The 15,436-nt window shown below is 43.1% G+C and overlaps 1 protein-coding gene across 7 annotated transcripts in view; it reads right to left on the bottom strand.

Annotated features, from left to right (window-relative positions):
- The window catches only part of PLEKHG1 (pleckstrin homology and RhoGEF domain containing G1), a 245,373-nt gene that overhangs the window by 120,739 nt on the left and 109,198 nt on the right, over positions 1-15,436 (bottom strand). Inside the window, exon 1 of one of the 7 annotated variants that reach the window (XM_008007565.3) lies at positions 3,151-3,572. The exons of 5 other annotated variants lie outside the window; for them this stretch is intronic. The gene's annotated coding sequence lies outside the window, so the exon portion shown is untranslated. Of the gene's footprint in view, positions 1-3,064; positions 3,573-15,436 lie in introns of those variants that run through there. One more of the 7 variants, XM_008007566.3, reaches the window with a different exon arrangement.

Here is a 15,436-nt window from a genome sequence, read left to right on the forward strand (position 1 = left end):
AGTGTTTCCAGCCAAGACATTGGACGTGTGGATGAGAAGCCTTTCAGATGATCCCAGCCCTGTCATGTCTGAGTGCAATTTCATGACAGTCCCCAAGTCAGAATCACCTAGCACAGCCTTTCCTGAATTCTTGCCTCACAGAAACCTTGAGCAATTATAAATGTTTGTTGTTTCAAGCCAGTAGGTTTCGGGGTGATTGGTTAGGCAATATGAGATAACCCAAACAGTCTCTATTAAAACAGATGAGCCTTATTATGATACAGCTGCTACAATTCTGTGTCAAAATCACCCTTAAAAAACCCCCAAAACCAACCTCAGTGGTCTTTCATGTGTCTCATTACTTTTTGAAAACTGTATAGATGGGGAAAAAGAAAAGCAGAGATTACATAACATCATGCTCAGAGTTGAACTATGAATCAGAGACTACACTTTCTAACTTCTAGTCCATCCTTCCTTGTACTCATAAAATAGCAGGGTAGAAAAAGAACTTAGAGATCAGGAAATAAAAGACTCAACATCAGCTGCTTGTCTAAAGCACATGGTACCATATGCCAAAAGGGACTACCCAGTGTGTGGCTATGTGTGCCCAGAAATGCATATATTCACAACCCTCTGTATAAACACATTTCAGAGAACCAACCAGAAATTAAATCATGTCCTAATATTCCCTTTTGGTCAGAGGGTTTGCATGTTTGCCCTGGCTCTGTACCCCCCGGGTTTATGCTGATCTTTGCGGCTCTGGTTTCCTTGTATGTGAGGCAGCTGGATTAGGTGACTTCCTCAAGTCTCATCCAACCTTTGGGCCATGACTCCAGTCCTGAAAACCCAGCAAACCACTGGCTGTCACAACTGCAAGGCCTCTTCCCAGCTGGAGGCACAGCGCAAGCAGTGACCCCCTAATAGCAGTTTCTTCTACATCCTACAAATGCCAGGTCTTGGATGATGAAAAACTGTATCACTGAGACTGGATTAAGAAAATGAGGCACATATACACCGTGGAATACTATGCAGCCATAAAAAGGGATGAGTTTGTGTCCTTTGTAGGGACATGGATGCAGCTGGAAACCATCGTTCTCAGCAAACTATCGCAAGAACAGAAAACCAAACACCGCATGTTCTCACTCATAGGTGGGAATTGAACAATGAGATCACTTGGACTCGGGAAGGGGAACATCACACACCAGGGCCTACTATGGGGAGAGGGGAGGGGGGAGGGATGGCATTGGGAGTTATACCTGATGTAAATGACGAGTTGATGGGTGCTGACGAGTTGATGGGTACAGCACACCAACATGGCACAAGTATACATAGGTAACAAACCTGCACGTTGTACACATGTACCCTAGAACTTAAAGTATAATAAAAAAAAAATAAAAAAAAAAAGAAAAACTGTATCACTGAGTTTTTTAAAGGCTAAAAAAATCTCTATTTTTACTTTAGATTAAATAATAATCTATGCTCCAGCTTTGCTTTGAATAGTATCTTCCTGTTAGTGTAAAATTATCAGTCTCAAGGCAGTAACTAAACAATGACGGTTATATACACAAGCTCCATCTGTATGGAACACACTCAGTTCCAAAACATCCCTGCACAGCTGGGAGGGAGGCACCAAGAGAAACCACATTTTCTTAAAGAAAAAGGAGGAGGAAGAAGAGGCCAATTCCAAGTGACTAACAATAGCACTCCGAACAAATAAATCCATCCATGAAATACATTAGACATGTTCTTTTAAAAAAGGAGGAAGAGGCAGGGCGCAGTGGCTCACGCCTGTAATCCCAGCACTTTGGGAGCCCAAGGCGGGTGGATCACAAGGTCAGGAGTTTGAGACCAGCCTGGCTAACATGGTGAAACACCGTCTCTACTAAAAATACAAAAATGAGCTGGGTGTGGTGGCGCGCCTGTAATCCCAGCTATTCAGGAAGCTGAGGCAGGAGAACCGCTTGAACCCGGGAGGTGGAGGTTGCAGTGAGCCGAGATCGTGCCATTGTACTCCAGCTCGGGTGACAGAGCGAGACTCAGTCTCAAAAAAAAAAAAGGAGGCAGAGAAATTAAAGTGCCTAGTAACAGAGATCCAAGTGAATAAAGCCACCTAGAAGGTACTATGTAAAATGATTAAATGTCATGTCTTTAAAAGTATAGAAAATGGTCATAATATACAATGAGTAAAATGGGTAGTTTAAAAAACATATAATACGATCCTAATTTTAAATTTAAAATGCCACTTCTTTATTCTCTACATTAGAAATAGATTGAAGGAATATATAATAAAATGTTAACATTGGTTTTACTGAGTAGAATGAATAATTTTGTTCCTTTTGTATTTATCTGTAAATATCTCTTTTCTTCAATAGGTGTATTCCTTTTATAACCTGAAAAAAATATTTAAGGCAAATAAAATCACAATGTCAATTGGTGTCAGATATCTAAATATTTTAAATTAAAATAATTTTCATATTCAATATGTGATTAAGGAATGCCTTATATAACTTTCAAAAATGTATCATTAAATTCAAATAAGAAAGCCAAATGAAATCAGATTCCAATGGACAACAGTATTGAATACAATCCACGCCTCCTTTGCCTCAATCATTGTTCCTCACAAAAGTATTTCCTACCAAGAAACACTCAAAATGGAAACTGCATTTTCTTAGGCAACTTTGGTTGCCACTAGACTCAGGCTAAATTTCATCACTGCAGTTGCTAAGCATACATTTGCAAACATTTATCTGGTTCCTCCAACTTTGACTGCATATGAACCTCAAAAAGAAAGCATATTAAAATGCTGGGCATTCGGCGCGTGACCACTGAGGATTTCAGAGTTCTCCCCAGAGTCAGAAACATCAGCTCTCTAGATATTTCAACTTCACTTTAAGGAAAGAGCAAAATCAAATGAAACTAAGACAAAACCTATTTGAGACGGGCTGCAGTTCAGACGCGAGGGGGAGAAAAAATCATCTTCTAGACTTCAGGCTATCGCATTTGTAACAGAAGAGTTTTCCTTGATCCAGCCAAGCTTCCGTCCCCGCACACTTGTGAAGGAAGCCCCCCCACCACCCTTTCTCACCTCGGTGGACCTCTCTGGCTGCTCTCAGAGGGAAGGAGCGTTTGTGCCGGCATCCTTTCTTCGGGGACACTCACATTAGCACCTACCTCTGATCCACTCAGGCTTAAGCACATCGTCTGCCTTCAGCTGATGCGGTGACCTCAGTCAGGTAAAAGAAACAGCCTTTGCTAGTCTGTGCAGCGCCTTCCGTAGAAATATTGCATGAGTCAGCTTTTATCTCCCAAACCCAACACACAAAGGCTTTACAAAAACCTGATTTGCAACTTTCTCACTGCCTTTTTCCCCCTAGTGTGCAGACCACAGACTTCAGCATCACTAAGAGCCTTAAATGAAACATGACATCATTCAATTGAGAAACAGGACAATAGACACCACTGTGGGTAACTTGAAAATGCACACTTCACTGAGCAACACCCTACCACTTCCATTCTTTTGTGAACATCAAATACAACCCACACTCGCCCAAAGCTGCTGGGCTTCACCTTCCTGGCTCTGGCCACGGTTCTCATTAAACTCTAGAAAATAAGCAAGATCTTTGGAACTTTGATAATTTTAAGTTCACTTCCTGAAGCATGGGCTTGTTTCAAAGTAAAGGGACCTATGTTTAACTTTCAAAGTAAACGGACACATCTTGAAACTGAAGTTTTAAAATGCAGGTTGGGGTGGGGGTGGGGTGGTGAATAACAACCAGTGGGAAATAGTTTGGATAATTAGTTTCTGTTAACAAGACACTTAATAGAACTTTAGGTGAACAAAGTTTAAGGAGAAAACATTAAGGCCGACATTTAAAAAACCTATCTGAAGACAAATACCTAAAATTGATATGCACACGCGTTTCTTTGGAGAGCAGTTAAGTTCTGTGATTTTATATTCATAAATACTAAGTAGTGAAGACAGAATGATCTAGTATTCCTACAATACTTTAGCGAGACCTTCTAATTATTTTGGGTTTTTGATTTCTCTAAGACCACCGGTCCTTCTGAAAATGCTGTATCTATTTTTACAGAAAGATTCAGAAGGCGTATATTTGACAAAGATCTTGAGTTCTTTAAATGAAGGTCTCCAGAAGTACAAAAATGCTATTGAAAACTGATACCGGCCGGGCGCGGTGGCTCAAGCCTGTAATCCCAGCACTTTGGGAGGCCGAGACGGGCGGATCACGAGGTCAGGAGATCGAGACCATCCTGGCTAACACCGTGAAACCCTGTCTCTACTAAAAAATACAAAAAACTAGCCAGGCGAGCTGGCGGGCGCCTGTAGTCCCGGCTACTAGGGAGGCTGAGGCAGGAGAATGACGTGAACCCGGGAGGCAGAGCTTGCAGTGAGTGAGCCGAGATCCGGCCACTGCACTCCAGCCTGGGCGACAGAGTGAGACTCCGTCTCAAAAAAAAAAAAAAAAAAGAAAAGAAAAAAAAAAAAGAAAACTGATACCACTGCACTGTGGAACTACAATTCAAAATATAGATTATGTCCTTGCATAGACATCTAAAACTGAACTGTATCAAAGGATTAAAATCCTTTAAATAGAAGTTCCATTTAAAGCATTCATTTGTGGTTATGGAAAACACCATTAGCAGATCATCCTTAACATAGCTATTTCTATCATGCCTATTAAGTGATTTTAAACTAACAACATAATAGGATAATTTGTTTTAATGCTGATTTCCTTTCAAATCAGGCTGAACATACACATGGCTATTTAAATAAGTGATTTTTAAAGGAAATAGTTCCGAAGACAACTTGTTGGAATTTCTCACCCACAAAATTCACCGGTTTGATGGAAATTAGTAACTCCAGGATGCTGAGAAGGCAGTGTGAGAGGAAGGGTCCTCCCTGGGCTGTGGAGACTCTTCATCCTCTATTCTGGCCTCCACAGCAACCCCTTCGGCCTCCCAAATCTTGTCTGTCTCCCATACCAGTGCCTAAGCTGGGCTCTTCCTTTCTGCTCAAAGAAGAGCCAGCTCAGATCAAGCTCCCATTCCATCTGCTACAGCCACTCTAACCCACCGCTCTTTCCATTAGTTTAACAGCTGTTTATTACACTTAGAGTAAGGATCATGTGGTCTCCTATTTAATTGTTTTCTAAGGGTCTCTCTCCTACCCTGCATGGTAGCTGTTGCGGGCAGGGAACCTTCCTATACCGTAGATTTGATATTCTTGAGGCAGATACGAAGATCTAAACTCTTAGACGGGATAAAATACACAGAGGCTCTAGGCTTCCTAATGACTCATCCATTGTGTATAGCCTCAGATCACTACACAGCTACATTTAACTTCCAATAAAATTACATTGTACTTGGATTTTTTTTTTTTTACTTTTTGCCAAGAAACATGTTTCTAAAATGCTATTTCTGAGAGATGCCATGTATGTTACACGTAAACAAAAACAGCAAAGTTGCTGTGTGTGTGGATGGTAGGCAGTTTACTAAGCTTACCCACCAGAAAAGTGACAGTCCTGAAGGACAGCTTTAAAGTGACAGTGGGGGCCATATTGGGTCCTACAGGACAGTCATTTATTAGTTCATCCATGGTTTCTGCTTTAGCAAAATCATCAACTTGTGTAAGTAAAGACCTCTCTTATAACTGGCAAATAAGTGAAACCACCTATACTGCATCTACAAATATCAAAGATTTAAAGAATGTTGAATTTCATTTTTTAAATAATAAGCTTTTTCAGAGCAGGGGATACATACACACACACACAAACACATTTTTTTTTTTTTTTTTTTTTTGCCTTTATATTTCTCCTAGTACCAAGCATTTGCTTGAATAAATTAACCAATGGATAGCGCATGAGGCCTGGGGAGGGATAATACATTCACATACTAGCAGGAAGGAAAAGAAAAGGGAAGAAGGGCCAGGCAGGAGGCCAAGGCAGGCAGATCATGAGGTCAGGAGTTTGAGACTAGCCTGACCAACATGATGAAACCCCGTCTCTACTAAAAATACAAAAATTAGCCAGACGTGGTGGTGCACACCTGTATTCCCAGCTACTCGGGAGGCTGAAGTAGGAGAATCACTTGAACCAGGTAGGCGGAAGTTGTAGTGAGCCGAGATCACGCCTCTGCACTCCAGCCTGGGTGACAGTGAGACTGTCTCAAAAAAAAAAGAAAAGAAAAGGGAAGAAACGCCTCCATTTATTGAGCAACAGTCCAGGTTCTTTCACACCTGAGAGCAGAGGCGCCTTCTACACTTCAGGATTTTCTTAAGACCCTGGTTTCTCCCCATTCGGCTCTGCAGTGGTTCTGCGTTCCAGTGCTCCCCACCACATATTCCACACACTGGACACACTGAACTGTTAACAATTCTTGGAGGTGTGCTGCTGGTTTGCCACTAGACTTTTGTTCACGCAGGGAAAATGAACAATCTTAAGACACACAAAAGGCACAGATGTTGGTATCCTTGCTACTTTTTGCTGTATAATTTATTTGCCAATACTAACACTGGGTGAAAAGATTATTTTTGCTCAGCAAAATTTAATTTTTTAATTAATTTATTTTTTTCAAGACAGAATCTCCCTCTGTCACCCAACCTGGAGTGCAGCGTCACTATCTCAGCCCACTGCAACCTCTGCCTCCCAGGTTCAAGCAATCCTCCCACCTCAGCCTCCTGAGTAGCTGGAACTACAGGCATGCACCACCACGCCCAGCTAATTTTTTTGTATTTTTAGTAGAGACAGGGTTTCCCCATATTGGCGAGGTGGGTCTCGAACTCCTGACCTCAGGTGATCTGCCCACCTCGGCCTCCCAAAGTGCTGGGATTACAGGTGTGAGCCACTGTGCCTAGCCCCAAATTTCTTTCTAAATGATAGAGTGGCCACAGATAAAATGCACATGCATGCCTTGTTAGGTGATAAAGATAACCTTGCTGGAAAGCAGCTTTGTTTACTCCCTGCAAGCACGGGTTACACAACCGGGAAGTTCGCATTCCATTCCCAGTGTCCCCACCTGCAGTAGAGAATCAAGGCACAGAAGAGCAGCACCCATAGGATGTAACTATAGCAACCAGAACACAAACCAGCCATCAAGGAGGTGCAGGTGGCCTTGTGGCCTAACTGGAGGAAGACCAGAAAGTCCCCGCCACATAAAAAAATCCCTTCCCAGGCTGGGTGTGGGGGGGTCACATCTGTAATTCCAGCACTTTGGGAGGCTGAGACGGAAGGAAGGATCACTTGAGGCCAGGAGTTCGAAACCAGAGTGAGCAACTTAATGAGAATCCATCTCTACAAAAAGACAAAATTTAGGCCAGGCATGGTGGCTCATGCCTATAATCCCAGCACTCTGGGAGGCTAAGGCTGAGGCGGGCGGATTACTTGAGGTCAGGAGTTTGAGACCAGCCTACCCAACATGGTAAAACTCAGAATGTACTAAAAAAAAAATACAAATATTAGCCAGGTGTGGTGGCACGTGTCTGTAGTTCCAGCTATTTGGGAGGCTAAGGCAGGGGAATCATTTGAACCTGGGAGGCAGAGGCTGCAGTGAGCCAAGACTGCGCCACTGCACACCAGCCTGGGCAACAGAGTAAGAGTCTGTCTTAAAAAAAATCAATCAATACAGAAATACAAAACTTAGCTGGGCAGGGTGGCGTATGTCCATAGTATCAGTTACTTGGGAGGATGAGGTGGGAGGATGGCTTGAGCCCAGGAGCTTGAGACCGCAGTGAGGTAGGATCGCACCACTGCACTCCAGCCTGGGCAACAGAGCAAGAGCCTGTCTCAAACAAACAAACAAACAAAATCCCTTCCCAGAAGTCTGCCATAGGGCCTGGAATTCCCAATCTTTTTGGTTTAAGGTAAAAGTTGTCAGTTAAACCCTAATCTCCCCTGGGAAGGGCGATGGAGTCACTGCCACAGTAGTGTGAATTAGCTTCATCATCCTTCCAAGGAACTATCCAGGTTTTCTGGGAATGAGACCACAATGGGGCTGTCTAGGAGGGCTAGGGTGGAGATGAGGGCAGGAAGCACAGACAATACACACATCTAGGGACTCGGCAAGGCCTGAGCTAGTTGAGGCACTTCGCTGAACTGTGCAGCCAGGCAACAGCTCAAAAAGCTGGGCAAGGAAGGAGGAAAGGGCGGCCCAGAGACAGGAAGACGGACGGGCAAAGGCATGCAGACATTTTTAGGTTCAAGGAAATATTTTGCTTCATATAATCAACATTGGATAAGGCAGGTTTAGAAAATAATCTTAGACTTTCATATGCAAAGGTGCTAGAAGTGAGAAGGGGTATTTGAAAACAAAAATACTATTTTACACAAGGAGCGTAACAATTTAAGCCCTGGAGGAGGTGTGGCCTGCTTATCTTGTAATTTAAGATCTTGCCATTGTGGCACATTTTTCAGGGAAAACGGTAAAACCAACCATTTTTGGAAGCACAGGCCATTGACAAAAGACTCTTAATGTATTTTTAGGCTATGAGAAGATTTTTCTTTGAAAGAATAAGGCATGCGATCACATTTTCTATGAACACATCACAGCATAAATGTGAGGGGCCGGGCACGGTGGCTCACGCCTGTAATCTCAGCACTTTGGGAGGCCAAGGCAGGCGGATCACCTGAGGTCTGGAGTTCGAGCCCAGTCTACATGGCAAAACCCTGTCTCTACTAAAAATACAAAAAAATTAGCTGGGCGTGGTGGTGCATGCCTGTAATCCCAGTTACTTGGGAGACTGAGGCAGGAGAATCCCTTGAACTCGGGAGGCAGAGGTTGCAGTGAGCCCAGATTGCACCACTGCACTCCAGCCTGGGCCACAAAGCAAGATTTCATCTCAAAAAAAAAAAAAAAAAAAGTGATAAACATTAAAGTCAATTGCACGCCAAAAGATGTCACACATCCGTACTGAAGCCCCTTAGGAAAACACACTGACCTTCCCCTGTGAATAAGAGCTAACGTACTAACACCATTCTGCATTGCAGCTGCTGTTATTTATCAAAAATCTATACACATTCTTCCAGATTGTCTACTCTAAACCCAGAAAATATCACCAACTACAAATTCTACTTTGCTATTGTTATACAAACCAAATTACAGACTTTTTCAAGCAAAAAAAAAGCTAACCCCTTTTTCTTAAATGATTTCTAAAGGCCTTTTTTCAAAGTGAAATAATTTTAGTGACAAGTGAGTTTGTTTTCACAAATTTAAAAAATACCTGTCAGCAGGCCAGGTGTCGTGGCTCATGCCTGTACTTCTACCCCTTTGGGAGGCTGAGGTGGGTGGATCATTTGGGGCCGGGAGTTCGAGACCAGCCTGGCCAACAGTCTCTACTAAAAACACAAAAAATTAGCTGGGCATGGTGGTGCATGCCTGTAGTCCCAGCTACTTGGGAGGCTGAGGCACGAGAATTGCTTGAACCTGGAAGGTGGAGGTTGCAGTGAGCTGAGATGGCGCCACTGTACTCTAGCCTGGATAAGAGTGAGACTATGTCTCAAAAAAAAAAAAAAATTCTGTCAGCAAAAGACACAGGCCTAAAGCAGATGAAAGCACTCAAGTATAGAAGAAATTAAGTGAAGCTATTTTTCGTTAGTCCTGGAGTACTGAATCTAACAATAGAAACCAAACTAGAAATACTAAATAGTTACCAGAACTTCAACCATCCAACTGAAAAGGTAGTTTCTCAGCCCCTACTGCACTAAATATCAGTACTGAGGCATGGTCCTAAGAATTTTAGAAAACAAACGAACAAATAAAGCCTATTACTCACCACACTATTTTGCATGGCCTGCCTTTCCCTTGCAATCAAGTTATGATTTAACGTCTCCATCGTCCTTTCAACAGTCGGCCATGACATGAACTGAGATGGCCTTGAAGGGCACACGTTCCAGACTCTAAAATCTTGCTGTTTCAAGCATTCCTCCCTGGGATCATTTTTCTGCTTCTATGACAATCGTTAGCTCAATTTGTCACTCAGTTCTTTGATTAGGATACTTGGTTTTTCTTTCCCAGAGACAATACAACCAAGTCTTAGTTATTTTTGAACAATTTTTAGATATCAAGCAAGCAAATATGTTGCAAAGAGCCTCTTGCTTTCGATAATCTATCAGTCCCATCTCTAAGGACACCATCGGAGGACTCGCTGTGCTCAGCACAATGAACTAATTATCCGTGGAAGAATGCAGTCGGCTTCCAGACACATTTTTCTCCAGGAGATAATACACATCTAATCCATTCATAAGTAAAGGCATTCAACACAATCTATACTTTTGAAACACTCTAAAAAATGCACTGGAAGAAAAGGCTTGGATGCTCTGTGAAATCTTACAGCAGAATGTATTTTCCAAAATACCAATTAAAACAGGATTATCTTATAGTTTCAGAGTAACAGCCATTGTGACTTACATCACCTTTATGGGGGCTTGCAAAGGAATTTCTCATCCTGGCAGAGGAGAGAGGCAAACTCCAGTTGCTAGCCTTTCCTCCTTTTTTCTGGACACAAACCCACAGCTGCAATGGAATGAAGGGGAGGGCTCAGCTCAACCTTGCCAACTGCCCCCTACCCCTTCCCATAGACCCAGGGGTGGTAGGTTGCAAGAGGTAATTCTCAAGAGCAGCAGAGGAGGGAATATAGCTTGCAGGGGATACACAGACAAGCTTCTGGGAGCAAACAGGAATCAATCTCTGAACTGGTTCAGACTCCCCCCACCCCCGCCCGACCTCCAGCAATTACCATCCTTGGAGTCATCACAATCGGTCTTCTTCCCCCACTCCTAAGGCTACGTTCAATGTCATAATAGTTGACAGCTTAACCTCTAAGACGTAAGACCTGTGAGCAAATGATTTATCTCAGGGTAGCCTATATGCTTTCTAGAACTGAAGGGGGGTGGTTTGTGCTCATATTCACTTGGTCTCCTGCACCAAGTCATGGAAACAATCCCATTGACGGAGATACTTGTAAAGGCCAAATATAAATTCTGCTCCAGGAAAGCAGAACTCACTTCTCTCTAAATGAGTTGAGATGACTTACTACTTTCCAGGATTTTTTTTTCAACTAAAGAAGGCAATGGAGTTCACTGACTTTAGTATATCCGTGTTACAATGGCCTTGAATACCCTCTGTTGCCATAAAGTTCTGACTTTTAGCTTTCAGAACTTCCAGGCACACGGCAGCATCCTGCTGATCTTTCTTCCTTCACACCTTCTCTCCACTTGAACTGGCAATCACCACGTACTCACCCTTATGTACCAGACCTACTGAACGTGAGGCCTCATGCCGGGCGCAGTGAATGGACATGGGCTTTAAGCTTTCAACAAAAAATGACAAGTATGATAAGTGCTGTGAAGCAGTGTCCCACATTGCCGATGTAAACTACCAACAATTGTGTACATAAGCATTTGCACTATTTTCCTAAATTCTCTTTCCCCTTAGTTTCAAACTGTCCTTCAATTAAAATTAAAAGTGAATAGCAGCTTTATGTTGACAGTAAAATCAAGCTACATTAGGCTGCCTTCACTTATGGTTCACTTTCCAGTCTTAGAGAATAAGCCCAGTCGGACTCATCTTTCATCTTATATTTAATGACTTGGTATCCAAGCTGACAGCCAAACTTGCTGAAAGTTTTTGAGAGTCTAAACACTTGCCTAATTCCCAGTTCCCACAGAGGTACATGAAGTAACTTGTTTATGTTAACACAACAAAGGAAAGGAAAGAGAGCTCTCTGTTCCACTGCAGGTTGAATCGGAATTAGGTCAAGAAACAAGTGTAACCACATTTATTTCTGTTTATTCTGAACAAACATTACTGAATCCTTTACAAGTAAATGAAAGAAGAGAAAAAGGAGGAGGAAAAAGCTAAAACATGGTTTGATCTCTACATTTTCTTTAATGAATATGTATTATTTGTATGGTTAAAATATAAGAAGAACAGAATGAATTTACATGGCAGGTCTCGTTCCTGCCACACCCCCAGCCCAATCTTTCCCAGTCTTGCTTTGTCTGAAGGTCTGCACACTCTGCTCCCTGGCTGGCTGCCTTCCAGGTAGGTTTGGCTAGAGGCACCAATAGTTTGAAGCAGGAAGGGAGGGAAATAGGGGCATTTCCTCTACTCCTTCATTGATTTGGGGTAGGTCCTCCATGGTTCCAGCCTATCTTGGGCTCCCTTAACTCTATTTTGTCCCCGGTCCCTCAGGGATCCCTATAGATTGTCCCAAAAGCAGTGGCTAAGGCTTCCCACTGTTGTCTCTCTTTGCTTCACATACACCCTTCGTTTGAACCAGCTGAGCCAATTCAGTTTCTTGCCAGGTCCCTGGCTGATGCAGTGTCACCCTAACTCCAGAATCATTGGTCTAAAATGCTGAAGTTTGACTTCATATGCGGTCAGAATATTGGCCTGAGCTTTTTACTCAGTGATACAATGCCAAATTTTAGCCCCGTTTTGACTTATGGCCTGCTTGATCCAGGTCAATGAAATAAACACTTAATTAGAATCTATTCTATACCAGAAAAATATTGTGAATTTGATATCTGCTGATATATTCATTTACTCAATATTTATTGAGCAGCTACTATGTGCCAGGCACTGCCTTGGGCACTAAAGACACAACAGTGAACAAAACAGACAAACACCCCTGCCTTTATGACACTTATTTTCTAGGGGGAGCTGTATGGACTAAAAAGAATCCTATGATAACAGCATGTCAACATTGGAAAGATACTCTGGGGCTTTCTAATCCGGTGTTTCAATTACCACTTACAACATCTCACCAAGTCTGTCCGGTCTCTGTTTAGACACTGTTAGTTACCAGACATCCCAACCCTGCACAAATAATCGATCATACCCTGGAGTGCTTTAAAGACCACTATAGGAAAACACAGGAGAAATCACACCTCACCTCCATTTTGTAGTTCCTTAATTATTTGAGCTGTCCTATCAGTTTCCCGTATGTATTTGCATCTTTGTTCAATTACTGATGGAATAACTACCGTAAGGGATTCCTGGAGGCAGGGTTCAGTGATGGGGGAGCGGCGCAGAGGGGTCAAAGGGGAGAGCTGCCCTTGCGGCTGTGGGGTGCATGGGGTACAGCAGACTTACCGCTGTCACCACCCTCTGATCACCTTCTCCTTATATGTCAGGAACATGCTTTCCTACTGCTTCCACCAAAGTGGCTTCAGAATTTTAACTCCTCATGCCAACTTACTATTAAACATGTTAAAAAAGATATCACTTTTGGAGAACATCCTCAGGGAAATACATGTTCTCCCCACTCCTCCCAAGACAGACTTTTAGGTACATCAACATCGCTGTGTCCTCAAAAGGCACAGAGTTTGGCCAGGCAGACACACTGAAGGATCATTCGAACAGGTGACTGATGGCTGTGTGATGTGCACACTGGGCTGGGAAGGCACGGGCACTATGGAAATGTGTAAAGGGGACCAGGCCTAGTTTGGGATGGTCTGGGAAGGCTTCCCTGAGGAAGGGATGTGTGGACTGACATCTGAAGGCTGAGAAGAGGTCAACCAGGGGAAACCAGCCAAAGAGAAAAGACCATCCAGGCTGCTTTACTTCCCACTGGCATAGACTGCTGGTGTACCTGGCATTATACCCACAGTGAACACCCAACCTAGATTTTCTTTTCTGGGCAATCTTGTTTGCAAATATACTGTTACATACCACAATTAATAACTATGTTTACTCCAACAATGCTCCTTTATTAAAGTAGGTACTACTTTCCCTATCCACTCTGGGGTAATCCCATCCCTTCACCTGCATATATCAGTCTTCTCTAGTCTCCCCTTTTCTTTCTCCTCCAGACAGTGGGCAGAGCTGCTTGGGTGGTAACCATGACTCTGTTCTTGCCTAATAGCGTCGACTGGGTCCTTAAAAGGTGTGGTTACAGTAAATCACAATGTAAACTTCCCTGCCCAGCATTTCCATCTGGGTATTATCAGATTAAAATGAACATCAAAGGAGCCCCAAAAGAGGGGGTCACAAAAGGACAGACTGATGGCTGAGGGCAGTGGTCAGGCCACTGTTTGTCTTGCTACTTCCAGGGGCCTTAAGAACTGACCATGTGCATTTGAGCCTTAAGCATTTCCCAGGATCAGCTGGACACCTTTCCTGGGGGACCCAGAACCAGGGACAACTGCCTGGTTGCCAGTAGGGATCAGACATAAGATATCTCTTTAAGAGTCTGTACATATTAGGGCATAACAAAATGGTAAACCTAATGAATTAAGCTGCTCTAAGAGTTTTAAAGAATTATGTTTTCATAATGACTATTGGTTATCGCCTAGTAATTTAATAATAAAAAGCATCCCCACCAGCCTAGGCAACAGAGTAAGACCCCGTCTCTACAAAAAAAATAAAAAATTAGCTGGGCGTGGTGGCATGTGCCTGTGGTCCCAGCTACATGGAAGGCTGAGGTGGGAGGATCACTTGAGCCCAAGAGATTGAGACTGAAGTGAGCTGTGATTGTACCACTGTAGTCCAGGCTGGGCAACAGAACAAAACTATCTCAAAAACAAACAAACAACAACAAAAAACACCATCCCCAAAGCCAAATTTATTTTGTTCAACCTAAATCATCACCTACGGTTCAGGAAATGATGTGTGGAAAGGACAGAAGATCTGAAGTTGAGATGTGTAGACTCTCAGCTCTCCCAGACAATTTTATCTTCTTGGGCAAGTTACTAACCTCTCTGTGATCCAGATTCCTTCTGGATTAGTAAAACAAGAACTCTGGAGTCTCTGACAGTTAAGAAGACTTTCCAAATCTAAGAATCTAAGATTCCATGATTTGGGGTGAGGGTCCCACCAATCCACTTTTTAACTTCATAGACTGTCTCTCTTGAGGCTATCAAATAACTTTAGAATTGTAAAACATGTTCCCACAATTATGGTCAGACAACCACAAGTCAATGCAAAACCAGGAGCATGTGGCCTTTGTACAGGGAAACTGCTTTTGATTCCCTGTAATTCCTTTTTTTTTTTTTTTGAGACGGAGTCTCGCTCTGTCTCCCAGGCTGGAGTATAGTGGCACAATCTTGGCTCACTGAAACCTTCACCTACCGGGTTCCAGTGATTCTCCTGCCTCAGCCTCCCGAGTAGCTGGGACTATAGGCATGTGCCACCACGCGTGGCTAATTTTTTGTATTCTTAGTAGAGACAGGGTTTCACCGTGTTAGCCAGGATGGTCTCCATCTCCTGACCTCATGATCCGCCTGCCTCAGCCTCCCAAAGTGCTGGGATTACAGGCATGAGCCACCGCGCCCAGCCCTGTAATTCCTTCTGTGGCAGAATTTGTGATAGATGTGTTAACCATGATCAATAAAAAACTCTCTGCAAAATTTTTTGATGACATCATCTGACAGTAAGCCAATGTCTAGCATCCAGGTCATGCTTTTTACCTATTCACTGACATCGTCTCCACTTTCTGCAAAAT

This window comes from Chlorocebus sabaeus, chromosome 13 (genome assembly GCF_047675955.1).
Source record: "Chlorocebus sabaeus isolate Y175 chromosome 13, mChlSab1.0.hap1, whole genome shotgun sequence".
Taxonomy (NCBI): domain Eukaryota; kingdom Metazoa; phylum Chordata; class Mammalia; order Primates; family Cercopithecidae; genus Chlorocebus; species Chlorocebus sabaeus.